Raw genomic sequence first — 13,941 nt, forward strand, 5'->3', positions numbered from 1 at the left:
CTGAAATGCTTTTTAGAAAAAAATATTATCTTCAGAAGAGCAACAAAAATGGGTCACAAAGATGTTGGGTTATGACTTTGAAATCATATAAAAAAAAGGGAAGCAAAATGTTGTGGCAGACATACTCTCAAGAAAGGATGAGGATGTGGAAGCATTGCTTTGTGCCATTTCTATTATCCAACCGAATTGGATAAACGAAGCAAGGGATGAATGGAAGAATGACGAAGAACTGTGGGCACTTATTCAAAAGTTACAACAAGATCCTTGTACATATGATACATTTAGCTGGAAAAAAGATTCGTTATGGTACAAAGATCGCTTATACCTATGTAAGAATTCCCAACTCAAACAAAATATTCTTATGGAACTGCATGCCTCTCCCTTAGGAGGGCACTCGCAGATTTTTAAAAACTTACCATAGGGTTAAGAAGGAGGTTTTTTTGGATGGCCTTAAATATGATATTCAAAATTTTGTGGCGGAATGTTTGGTTTTCCAATAAAATAAACTTGGAACAATTAAGACCGCATGTCTATTACAATCTTTATCGATTCCAAGTCAACGTTGGGAGGAGGTTTCAATGGATTTCATCATAGGTTTACCCAAGTCTGAAGGAAAGAGTGTCATCATGGTGGTATTTGACAAACTTACCAAGTATGCACACTTTTGTGCATTATCTCATCCATTTAAAGCTAGTATAGTTTCTACTGCATTTATGGAAACAATTAAAAAGCTACATGGAAACACAAAGATTATTGAAAGTGATAGAGATGCCATTTTCACTGGAAATTTTTGGACATAATTATTTTCTTGTCTTGGTACTTAGTTAGCTCATAGCTCATATTATCATCCTCAATCTGATGGGAAAACTGAGATAGTAAAAAAATGTTTGGAAGGATATCTTCGTTGCTTTGTATCTGATAAACATACACAATGGGTCAAATGGTTGCCTTTGGCTAAATGGTGGTATAAAAATTCCTTCCATACTGCAACAAAAATGACCCCATTTATGGCACTTTATGGATATCACCTATCATCCATCACATCATATTTAAGAGAAAATTCTAAGGTTCAAGTAGTGGAAGATCACATTGAGCATCAACAACAAGTTCTCCAACTTTTAAAGGATAGCTTAACTTTGGCACATAATAGAATGAAACAACAGATAGGTCAACATCACAACGAAAGAAGTTTTGATATAGGTGACTAGGTATTTCTACAGATACAACCATATAAACGAATGTCCCTCAAGCAAGATAAGAAGGACAATAAATTATCACCAATGTATTATGGTCCGTACAAGGTGTTGCACAATATTGGTACTATGGCATACAAATTGGAGCTTCCTGTAGCTTCCCAAGTGCACCGAGTTTTCCATGTTTCATGCTTAAAGAAGTTTATTGGTGAAAATCTCCCAGTTCAAACAATATTTCTAGAAGTTGACGCGGAAGGAAAAATCATATTGGAACCTAAAGCAGTCACAGAAACAAAAATTTGACAGTTGCGAAATCGATCAATTTCAGAGTATCTTGTCAAGTGGAAGAACTTATGCACGAAAGATTCCACATGGGAGGATGAGAATTTTATACAGAAGCATTGAGCAAAACACATTTTTGAAGGAGAGGGGCATGTTAGGTCCCTATAATACTAGTGATTCCCCCATTACTATTGTCATTGTAGCCCTTTTTGTTATTGTTGTGACCCTATTGTCCCCATATTATTATTATTATGCCCCATAGAAGCCCACTATTGTTATTTTCGTGCCCTTATATTATTATTGTTATGTTGGCTTTGATTATATTGTGACCCCTTAGACTCCTATATATAGAAAGGAGGTTTTTGTCATTTGTATCATCCAATAATTGTTCATTTGTGTAATATAAAGGAGGTTTCCCCCTAGAAGAGGATGATTTATAAGGCATTGATCTTTCTCTTCTATCTTTTTGTGAGTTGGTTTCATAAAAAACATTGGGAGGAATGCTTCAATCCAGATAAAGAGGAGTTCTTTACTACCCCTATTTGGGTATTTTTGTATTTTCTTCCTATGGATTTTTGGCTGACAGAAATCCTAGAGGCCATAGGGAATGCAATTGGGAGATTTTTCAAGATATCAGAAGTCACTGAACGTGGGCGAAATATGTCATATGCTATAATTTGTGTTTATATGAATATTTCAAAACCTTGTCCAAGTCCATTGATTTGGAATATCAAGGTGTGGTCTGGACCCAACACTTAGGTTATGAGAATGTTCCATTTTTCTATCATCTTTTCCATTAACACAATCACTTGTTTCATGATTTCCCTAGTAGGAAGCAGGAGCGTCACGAGTTAGGTTTTTCGGCTCAGGAAGGTTATACTAAATTTCCATCACACCGATAGTCTACTCGAGGTCACCCTTCTCAAAAATTTAAAAAGCTAGACGATCATAATGGATTTCCTGCTTTGGCGGGTATGGAGGAAGATCCTGTTGTTTTAGAGGATATAATGATGCTTGAGACAAATAAATATATATCAAGGATAAAAAAGTGCTTAAATGGAAGATACCAGAAGAGGAATCTGAGATAGATAGTCCATTTTTAGAATTACCAAGTATTGTGGTAGGGGTTCTTCTCATGCAATAAAAGTTGGAAACTTTAGGGGAAGAGGAACAACACATAGTGAAATTGTTGAATGAATGGGCATATCAATATCTGGTGGATCTATCGAAGGAACAATGAGAGTTGTATGATAAGATTTATATGAAATGGAAAAATCAAAAGACTCTAGGGTCACCGAATGTTTTTGGAGCCACCAATCCTCGAGACTTTAAGGAAAAAGGTAAAGAGTTGGTGGGAAAAAAATGTAAATAAAAAAGGGTTGCAAGTTGGAGCATGAGTTGTTCGAGGTTATGGAAGATGAATTAATTCATTTAGGTTAGGCCACAAATATCTCAGTGTATTTTACGCCTTCTCAACAATATTAGATATGAAGATCATTTCATGGAATATTCAAGGTTTAAATAGTAAAGGGAAACAATACTATTTATGAGAGAGAATCAAAGTAGAGAAGCTGACCTCGATAATTTTGCAAGAAACCAATGTTTCTTTGACGAAATTGTGTGTCATTAAAACTTATTGTTGGAAGGGTTGTGAATTAATGTCTATTGATGGCCGAGGCAATGTAAACGGGTTAGCAATTTGGTGGAATCCAATGGAGGTTTTTTTCAGGATTGGTTGGCTAGTATTGGAGTTTTGATAGACAAGTTTCGGTATCTTGGTTCTACTGAGCTAATTTTCCTTTCTAATATGTATAGTCCACATACAACTTCAGAGAAAGGTTTTTTTTTAAGAACATTCAGTTTCATTGACACCTCAACCCTCATTCTCTTTGTATTTGGGGGGATTTTAATCTTATCATCTCACTGGAAAAGAAAAAGGTTGGGATCCATTTATTAGATCCAGAATCAACAAATTTTGTATAAATTATGGAATGAATAAAATTGGTGGATATTATGACAACTAATGGTGTATTAACATGGAATGATCACAAAGGTGGTAAAAATCAAATCTCTAGTCGATTAGATCATTTTCTAAGCTCTGGATCAATTTTGGATAAGGACAGTTTTGTCAAAGCTTCTATCCTACCTTCTCTTGGGTCGGATCATTGACCAATTTGTTTAGAGATTGGCCTTAAAGAAGCCCCAAAAAATCATCCATTCCATTTTGAAAGTTTCTAGTTACAGGCTCCCAACTTTTTGGAGAAGGTTAAAACTTGGCAGGAATCATTTGTGTTTTGTGGCCACAATAAAATGCACAATTTTAAGCTTAAACTTATAGTACTGAAAGCAAATATCTGTTTATGGAATAAGTCAGAGTTTGGTAGTATTTTGAGGATAATATTAATTTGGAAGCTCAGATGGAAGATATCCAACAACAGATGATAATAGAAGGATGCATTGAAGACCTAATTCTTGAAGAATGCATGCATTGAATCATCTAGAGATGAGAAGACAATAGGAGGAAACCCTATGGAAACAAAAATATATGGTTCAATGGTTGAAGGATGATGAAAATAATATAAAGTTTTTCTATAAATATATGGTTCAACATCTTCATATTAATCGTATCTTCTCATTGTCAGGCAGAGATGGGTAACAAAAATTACAACATCATGAGATTGAAGAGGAAATCATTGCTTATTATAAGGATGTATTGTCAGAAACGTCATATTGAAAACAACCTAATATCAATAAAATCACCACTTACATTCCTAAACTTATTAGCACAAAGCAGAATTAAACACTCATGTGTCCAATATACTTTCAACAGGTGGAAATAATAATGTTTTTAATGTCGTGTAACAAGTTTCCGAGCCTTGATGGTTTTACAACATATTTTTTTAAAGTAAGTTGGAGTTTTTTGGGTTCTAAGATTTTTGAGTTGGTTGAGGAATCTCGCAGTACATAGTCCATTGTGGAAAGGTTTGAATGTCACCTTTTTTATTCTTATCCCTAAAACTAGTAAGTCATAGGACCCAAGTGGGTTTCAACCCATTGCTTTGTGTAATTTCCTATATAAAATTGTGTCTACTGCTATTGTCCATAGGTTGAAACCATTGACGCATTTGATTACCCCGCTGAGAAAACTGATTTTGTAGAGGGGTTGACAAATCACTGATGAAATTGTAACAGTTCATGAGGTCATCTACTCATTGAAACATCTCAAGAAACCTAGAATGATTGTTAAGTTGGATTTATCTAAGGCTTATGATAAGATCAATTAGGATTACTTATTGCAGGTATTATATGCTTTGGGATTTTCCTCGCAATAGATATCATGGGTGTGTTCACTTATTTTGACCCCATTTTTCTTTATTTTAACCAATGGTTTTTCTTTTGGTACTAATCCATCGCGTGGACTATGATAGGGGGATCCTCTAGCTTCATTCTTATTTATCATTTCTATGGAAGTTTTGGGTAGATTATTTTCAAATTCCCATTCTCAGGTGGAGATTAGGGGCTTACAATTGTTTGGACCAAACTCTCCACGTAATGAATCAACAATTTGTTGACAAAGTTTGTCTCTTTGATTTTCTAACTCTTAAGGAGGTGATATAAGTTTTCTACCTTCTCTGAACATTTATAGTGGCTTCTACTCAAGTAGTGAAAAATAACAAATCTCACATTGTCTTTTTCAATTGCAAGGACTCGGTCCAATGTCATTTGACTAGAATTCTTCAGTTTCAACGAGATTGTATGCCCTCTAAATATCTTGGAGTGCCATTGGCATCTAAAACTAAGCAAGTTTCTTTTTGGAAAAACCTTTTTCTTAAGATTTCCAATAAGATTGACACTTGGACATTTTGAGCTCTCGATTTTACATGTTGGTTGGTTCTTACTAAGTCTGTGCTTTAGGCTCTTTCTCTTTACGAAATGTCAACCATGGCTATGCCTAGAATGGTGATGGAAGATTTTATTTCTAAATGGACAAAGTTCCATTAGAGGGGAGCTAATAAGGCTAAACAGTGGTCCTTGGTTGGATCGAATACTTTGGTATTGTGAAAATGGGCAGGGAGAATTGGATTTCCTGACCCTATAATGATGAGTGCGTCCTTTGGGGCCAAGTTATGATGGCGATGGGTGAACAGAGGTTCAGAACTTTGGAAGTGAATTTGAACGAGGAAATATGCTCCTTTTATGATGAAATAAGACACGTTAAATTTGAATTCTCAGGTGGTTGGTTCTAGCATATGAAATTGGGCTCAGGACAATCATAAGGTTGTGTGGGAGCATGCTTTCTAGGAAATTAAAAGTGGGGAAAAAAATCTTTTTTGGGAGGATATTTGGCAGCAACTTCCAAAACTTGCTAATAGAGTGGATCTCTAGGAATTTTTTATGATACCAGCTCAAGAAAAGATAGAAAATATAGATCAATGCCTTCGAATTTAGCCTCTTTGAGGGGGCAACCTCATTTACATTACATAAATGAACAATTATTGGATGATTCAAATGAAAAAACCTCATTTAGATATATAGGAGTCTAAGGAGTCACAATATAACCCAGCCGACCTAATAGTAATAATATAAAGCCACAAAAATAACAATAGAGGGATTCTATGGGGCACAGTAATAACAATATGGGGATAATAGGGGCACAACAATATTAATAAGGGATGCAACTACAATAGTAATGGGGTAATCACTAGTATTATAGGGACCCAACATGCTCCTCTCCTTCAAAAAAGTGTTGTCCTCAATGCTTGAGTAGTTCTGGATGCTTATGTATAAAATTCTCATCCTCCCATGTGGAATCTTCAGTGGATAAGTTCTTCTTCTTGATAAGATACTCCGAAATTGATCGATTTCGTAGTTGTCAAGTTCTTGTTTCTGTGACTGCTTCTGGTTCCAATATAATTTTTCCTTCCTCGTCAAGTTCTGGCAATATTGTTTGAACTGGGAGCTTGTCACCTATAACCTTCTTTAAACATGAAACATGGAAAACTAGGTGCAATCGAGAAGCTATAAGAAGCTTCAATTTGTATGCCATAGTACCAATCTTTTGCAACACCTTGTATGGACCATAATACTTTGGTGATAATTTATTATCCTTCTTAGCTTGCTTGAGGGATATTTGCTTATATGGTTGTAGCCGTAGGAATACCCAATCACCTACATCAAAACTTCTTTCACTGCAATGTTGATCTGCTTGTTGTTTCATTCTATTCTGTGCCAACATGGGGTTATCCTTTAAGAGTTGGAGGACTTGTTGTTGATGTTCGATGTGATGTTCCATTGCTTGAACCTTAGAATTTTCTCTTAAATATGATGTGATGGATGGTGGCTGATATCCATAAAGTGCCATAAATGGGGTCATTTTGGTTGTTGTATGGAAGTGTTATACCAACATTTAGCCAGAGGCAACCATTTGACCCATTGTGTCTATTTATCAGATACAAAGCAACGAAGATATCCTTCCAAACATTTGTTTACTATCTCAGTTTGCCCATCAGATTGAGGATGATAAGATGATCTATAAGCTAACTGAGTACCAAGACAAGAAAATAATTATGTCCAAAAATTTCCAGTGAAAATGGGATCTCTGTCACTTACAATAATCTTCTGGTTTCCATGTAACTTTTGAATTGTTTCCATAAATGCAGTAGAAACTGTACTGGCTTTAAATGGATGTGATAATGCACAAAAGTGTGCATACTTGGTAAGTCTGTCAACTACCAACATGGTGTCAATCTTTCCCTCAGACTTGGGTAAACCTATGATAAAATCCATTGAAACCTCCTCCCAATGTTGGCTTGGAATGGATAAAGGTTGTAAAAGACTTGGTGTCTTAATTGTTTCAACTTTATTTTGTTGGCAAACCAAACATTCTGCCACAAATTTTTAAATATCTGATTTAAGGCCATCCCAAAAAAATTCCTTCTTAACCCTGTGGTAAGTTTTTAAAAATCCTAAGTGCCCTCCTAAGGGAGAAGTGTGCAATTCCATAAGAATATTTTGTTTTAGTTGGGAATTCTTACAAAGGTATAAGCGATCTTTGTACCATAAAGAATCATTTTTCCAGCTAAATGTATCAGACATATTGGAATCTTGTTGTAACTTTCGAATAAGTGCCCACAATTCTTCGTCATTCTTCCATTTCTTCATTGCTTCGTTTATCCAATCTGGTTGGATAATAGAAATGGCGCACAACAATGCTTCCACATCCTCATCCTTTCTTGAGGGTGCATCTACCACCACATTTTGCTTCCCTTTTTTGTAGATGATTTCAAAGTCATAACCCAACATCTTTGTGACCCACTTTTGTTGCTCTTCAGAGGATAATTTTTGGGCAATTTATTTGCTTAAATTGCTTCATTAAATTATCGACCATTGGAAACTCGTAATCTTGTGATGGTGCCAACAATATATATGCAGGAGTAGGCAACTAACTCTATGTCTAGCTAAATTATTTACGATTCATTATAATATGCAAGGGAAGAGGCTCCTAATCAAGGAGGTCCTGGTTGTCCTTCCCTATAGTATCATAGAGAAATCATTGATTACATAAAACCAAAAACTTGAAATGAAGACAAAAGAATGAACTTTAATTGTTGTTCAGATTCAAAGAGTGAGAAAGACTAACTTAGTCTCTTGATTGTCCCCTCATATACTAATCCAAACTAAACTAAGATTCATTCATAAAATGAAATGACTTGAAACATAAAAGCAAAAGAATTAATTTCAATTATCATACAAATCAAATGGAGAGAGAGCCTAAATTAGACTCTTGGTTGTCCTCTCATATGCTGATAAGATTCTAATTTAAAACTCATTCATCAATCATAAACAAATCCTAAAAAATCCAAGCAATTAAATGAAATAAGATCTAATATGAAATAACATGTTCCTTTGATCCTTCTAGAGTGAGCTCAATTCTCCTAAGAACAAAGTGACAAGCTATTCCATATACTACATTAAGACAACTTATATCTAAAACTACATAATGGAAATATATGTAAAATGAAGCTTTATTCTATTCCATCATAAGTTGGATACATGCTCCAAGAGTCCTCCCTTTGGAATGGAGGAGGTACTCCTATTTATACAATGGGATGAGTTAACAAACTCATAATGATGATCCACTAATCTCTCTTTAGTTCCATACATTTATCAACCATCTAGACACATAACCCTATCCTCCATGATCTCCTCCATGAGGTCCATGTTCTTCTCCATGAGATCATGATCTTTTTCCATGAGGCTTATCTTATCAAATTCGAATTTGATCATTCAAGGCCACATAAAGATGCCCTGGAAGCTTTCTTTGTACCTACACATGTCAACAAACTCATTCTAATTGTTAGGTATAAGTATAAGCATATTATTTTCTAAAGTTTAGCCATAAATCCACTTAAAAATGTTAAGAATTAATAAAATTTCGAAAATCATAGTTATGACCCAATAATGAGGTAAATGTAATGATGTGGAGGTGGAATGGAGGTGACATGAAGGTAAAATGTGAAGATATTGGTGAATAATGGAGTGAAAATAGGGACTATTTTGAAGCCCAACAATAATCTTTGTTCTAAAAAGTATTTAAGGCTATCACGATCCGTTTTTACCTTGAAGTGTAGGTAGGGTCGCTATTTCTTAAGTGCATGGAGTATTGCCAACATTTCCTTTTCATAAATAGCTTTGTGTAAAAACTTTCCCTTGATTGGACGACTTTCAAAAGAAATGGGTCTTTCATCTTGCATTAAAACAGTACCAATTCCATTTCCTGAAGCAACACATTCCAGAATAAAGGTTTTGGTGAAGTCTAGTGTAGCTAAGACCGGTGCTTGGCACATTGCCTCTTTAAGATGTTCGAAGGCCTTTGTTGCTTCTGGAGTCCATGGAAATGCATCTTTCTTCAATAATGTTGTTAGAGGTGCTGCTATTCTTCCATAATTCTTAAAATACTTGTGACAATACCTTATCAACCCAAGAAATCCTCATAGATGTTTTATGGATGTGGGGATTTTCCATTCCATAATGGCTTTAATTTTGCTAGGGTCTACCTTAAATCCTTCATGAGATAAAATATGACCCAGATATTCCACCTGTTGTACCCCAAAGAAACATTTGGATCTTTTGGCATATAATTGTTTCTCCTCCAATAGTTGTAGCACCCTGTCAACATGTTCAACATGATCCTTCCAAGACTTGCTGCTGTAGATTAGTATATAATCAAAAAATACTAACACAAATTTTCTAAGGAATGGTTTGAAAATGGAATTCATCAAACCTTGAAATGTTGAAGGTGCATTGGTAGGCCAAAATGCATGACCAAAAATTCATAATGACCCTCATGAGTTCTAAATGTTGTTTTCGGAATGTCTTAAGTCTTCATTCTGATTTGATGATATCCAGAATGAAGATCCAACTTGGTGAAGTAAATTGATCCATGCAATTCATCTAGTAATTCATCAATGACAGGAATGGGAAACTTATCTTTAATAGTGAGCTTGTTGAGCTCCTTATAATCCAGACACATGCACCATGATCCATCCTTCTTGTGTAGTAATACTAGTGGAGCAGAGAAAGAACTTTGACTCGGTTGAATTATACCAGCCTCTAGCATTTCTGCAACCATACGTTCAATTTCACTCTTTTGGGCATAGGGATATCTGTACGGCCTGATGTTCAGACGAACACTTTCTGGAATCAGATGAATAGCATGATCATGATCACGAATAGGTGGGAGATCTTTGGGAGCCTCAAATACCTTGGAATGATTTTCCAAGACTTTTTGGAGATCTAGAGAAATAGATGATTCCAATGTGGAAACATCTAGCGAACATAATTGTGCAATTACACCGCTTTATTCCTTTTTTAGAAGCTTTATCATACCATTAGAGCTGATTATCTTTCCTGTTTTCCCTGCAATATCGCTTAATTCAACTTCCTTTCTTTCCACAGAAAATTTCATGAAAAGTTCTTGAAAATTAAAAGCTATTGTACCCAAGGATTGTAGCCATTGAACTCCTAGTACAACATCAGCACCTCCCATTGGAATGGAAAGCATTGGGCTAGTCAATACATATTCTCCCATCGATAACTTGATATTATGGCGCTTTCCAGAGAAATTTATTGTTCCTCCATTTGCAACCATCACTTGACACTCTGGTGTTGGATATAAGAATCAATTCAATTCTTTTGCTACCTTACAATGAATAAAATTGTGGGTACTTCCTGAATCAATCAACACTATTACCTTTTTCTTCTTGATTTGAACTTCTATCTTGATGGTTTGAGGAGTGGTAATTCTCGCCAATGCATTACAAGATATGGTCGGATTCATTTCTTCTTTATCTAGGCTTTGTTCCTGGAGCATATCCTCTTCTTTTGAACTTTCTTGCTCCTTTTCTTCTTGCTTTTCACAATCTATGTAGAATAATTTCTTCTCAGCACACTTATGACCTTTAGTGTATTTGTTATCACAACTGTAACAAAGCCTTTTTGCTCTTTTTTCTTCCAATTGTTGTGGTGTCAACCTTATAGGTTGTGGAAGACTAGGGGCAACAGGACTTCCATCTTTATAGTTGTGAGTGGTATGCTTCCTGGTTGCCATAAGTTTGCTTTCCATTTTTCTTGCTAACCTAAATGCCTTCTCTAATGAATCAGGTTCCCAAAGGTAAACATCATGTTGGATATTATCCTTTAAAGTCCCTATGAACACATCAATCCTATGCTCCTCTGGAATATTTTGAACCCTTATGTTCAATTTTTGGAACTCCTCAATGTGCTCCATTATTGAACCCTTTTGTTTAAGACTTATCAATTGGCTAAAAAAAGCGTTCTTGTATTCTCATAATGTGCTGTCAATTCTTCTGTAAAAATTGCCCAAGTGATAATTTGCTTACGAGAGCAAAGCCATTGATACCATACAAACTAATTTTGTTCCAAATATAAAGTTTCAATACGTACCTTTTGTGTGTTTTTCACATTATTGAGATCAAAAAATTGCTCCATCTTTAATATCCATGTTGCGGGATCCTTGCCAACAAACTTCCTCATATCGATTTTTGGAATATGGTGGGTTTTCGATCCCACATTAGAGTCCATGAAATCATGATTAACATTTCTTTTGTTCGCATCATGAGTTACCTTTACTACCTTTTCACCATTAGTAAGTATTTCTTGTAGAAAATTTGTCAATTCTGTCTTCAAATTTGCCATGTCTGTCCTCAAATCTATCTTCAAATCTGCCATGTCTCTCTTCAAATCTGTCTTCAAATCTATCTTGAAATTGTCCATCTTAGCTTCCATGCCCTTTATGTTAGATTCCATTCCATTTATCTGAGCTTCTATTAGCTTTTGTGAGAGTGACATTTGTTGCACTTGTTCTTGTAATTTTGATATATCATGTAGCATTTCTTCCTCTTCTTCATGAGTCATGCTAGAGCTTTCAGGTTGCTTACTAGGTGTTTGCATTTTCTTTCCTCGGGGCATCAGTTATCGATAATAATGCTCTACTATGTGTTTGGTCAATTTAGTGTTGTCTAAATTGCTATCATAAATTGTCAACCCGGGGCTCGTAAGCTGATGAAGTGAAGTGTACAATATATACTTAAGCAACCTTTACTAGTTCTTTTTGTCATTTTTAGTTCATGTTTGACTTATCTTCCTAATGTGATGTGATGAAGTTATAAACAAGTGAGTGAATGTGTGTGTATGTGGCGATTTCTAAATGCTTCTTGAAATTTAAAGAGAAAACTTGAACAATAACTTGGAATGAAATTAAAGCTTCAAATGAAAGTAAAGCATCAAACAAAAAGACCAATGGCACTAGTCCAATACCTCTACTGCTGATAAGAATGAAAATGACATCTACTTAACTCAATTGAAAGCAAGAACACTACTCTAACTCCTCTAAAGCGATGCAAAAAATTAAGTGACAAATCACACTACTTAATTCTCCCTTAACATTCTACCTTTAGATAAATTGATCATGTGAAAAAGAGTTAGGAGTGAATTAGCAATATGAGTCTAAAACTAAATAAACCAAGCTGCAATTAAATGATGTTTTGGTCCCATAAAAGTTAGTGAATTATGATAAAAAGAACCATCAAGAGATTAGCAACTTGACAAAACCTGATAAAGTAAACTAGGCAAGGAAACTAACTAAGCAAGGAAACTAATGAAAATCAAAGAAAAAGTCAGCAGTTTAGATAAGACAACTTCAAATGCCACTAGTGATAAAAAGAAGGAAAAGCACACTGTCCCGGGCTCCTAACAAAGCTGCAAAAACACACACTGATCAGTCATGAAAAGTACAGAAATGTAAAGCAGCATAATTCAAACTGTACATTAATATACATGTCAAAAGAAATCAAAATTGCAGAAATCAAACTGTACATTAATATACATGATAAATTAGAAAAAAAAGGAATGCAGGAAAATAAATTTAAAAGCTACTGTACAATGGTTGTAGTAGACAGGGGCCCTCCATCCACTTCAACCAATTAAAAAGATCAGCTACGCAGGTAAGAACAAAACTGTCTTCTTGGTATTAAATCAGCACATAATAAAATACAGTGGGGAGCGTAAACGCTATGTAAAAGAGTCTTGAAACAGAGTTTAACAACAGCAAAAGACTAACTTCCAAAAGCTAACTAATCAGCGTGTGCAAACGCTTTATTTATAACAGGAACACAAACTGTTCTGTGTGTAAACTAAGCTAACTAAGAGCTGTGCAAAAGACACGTTCAGCAGCACCGTGCACGGATTTAGGAAACAATCATCATGGTTGATAAATCCGCTGTTGGATTCTTGTCCCCTGCAGTCTTCGTGGCTAAAGAAGAGGCCAGCTGTGAGTTCCGTGCTCCACCTGAACACGCAGAGCCGTGCCACCGTTTGCAACCTTGCCGTTTGACCAGAGTTACTTCCGCGTTGACCAGGGGTATAGACGACCAGTTTGGCTGAGCTGATAGCACACGCACCATGTACACAGTCATACAAACTTGCCCATGTGGCTCTTTCCGCTGGAGGACACCTGGAGCATAGCAAATAAGAAAATGGCTGTGGAATCTGGGATCGGCTGCGGAATCAGAGATCGGCTGTGGAAACCCTGTATAAGCTGCGGAATTGCAGCACTTAAACCAAAAATCTAAACCAACAGTCAATCATTAGCACAATTAGCAAATCATGTTAAAAAGTCCTATAATGCAATGAATTGAACAAGTTGATGAAGGAAATGATGATAAAAGAAGGAAATGAGTAGGAAAAGGCTATTGGGAGGATGGGTAAATGAGTGCAAGTTTGAGGCTCAACATTATGCCCTTTGAATTCCTTCAAAATAAATTTTCAAACCAATCTTAAGCAAAAATATAGAAGAATCTACACACTTTTTTTCACTTTATAGGAGCTCGATATTGCATCTGATGTATCTCTGTACTTTCAGATCATCTAGTTCTGAAATTGTGAC

Source organism: Pinus tabuliformis, chromosome 5_1, assembly GCF_031772625.1.
Source record: "Pinus tabuliformis cultivar Carrire ecotype Pingquan chromosome 5_1, CPIR1, whole genome shotgun sequence".
Lineage (NCBI taxonomy): Eukaryota > Viridiplantae > Streptophyta > Pinopsida > Pinales > Pinaceae > Pinus > Pinus tabuliformis.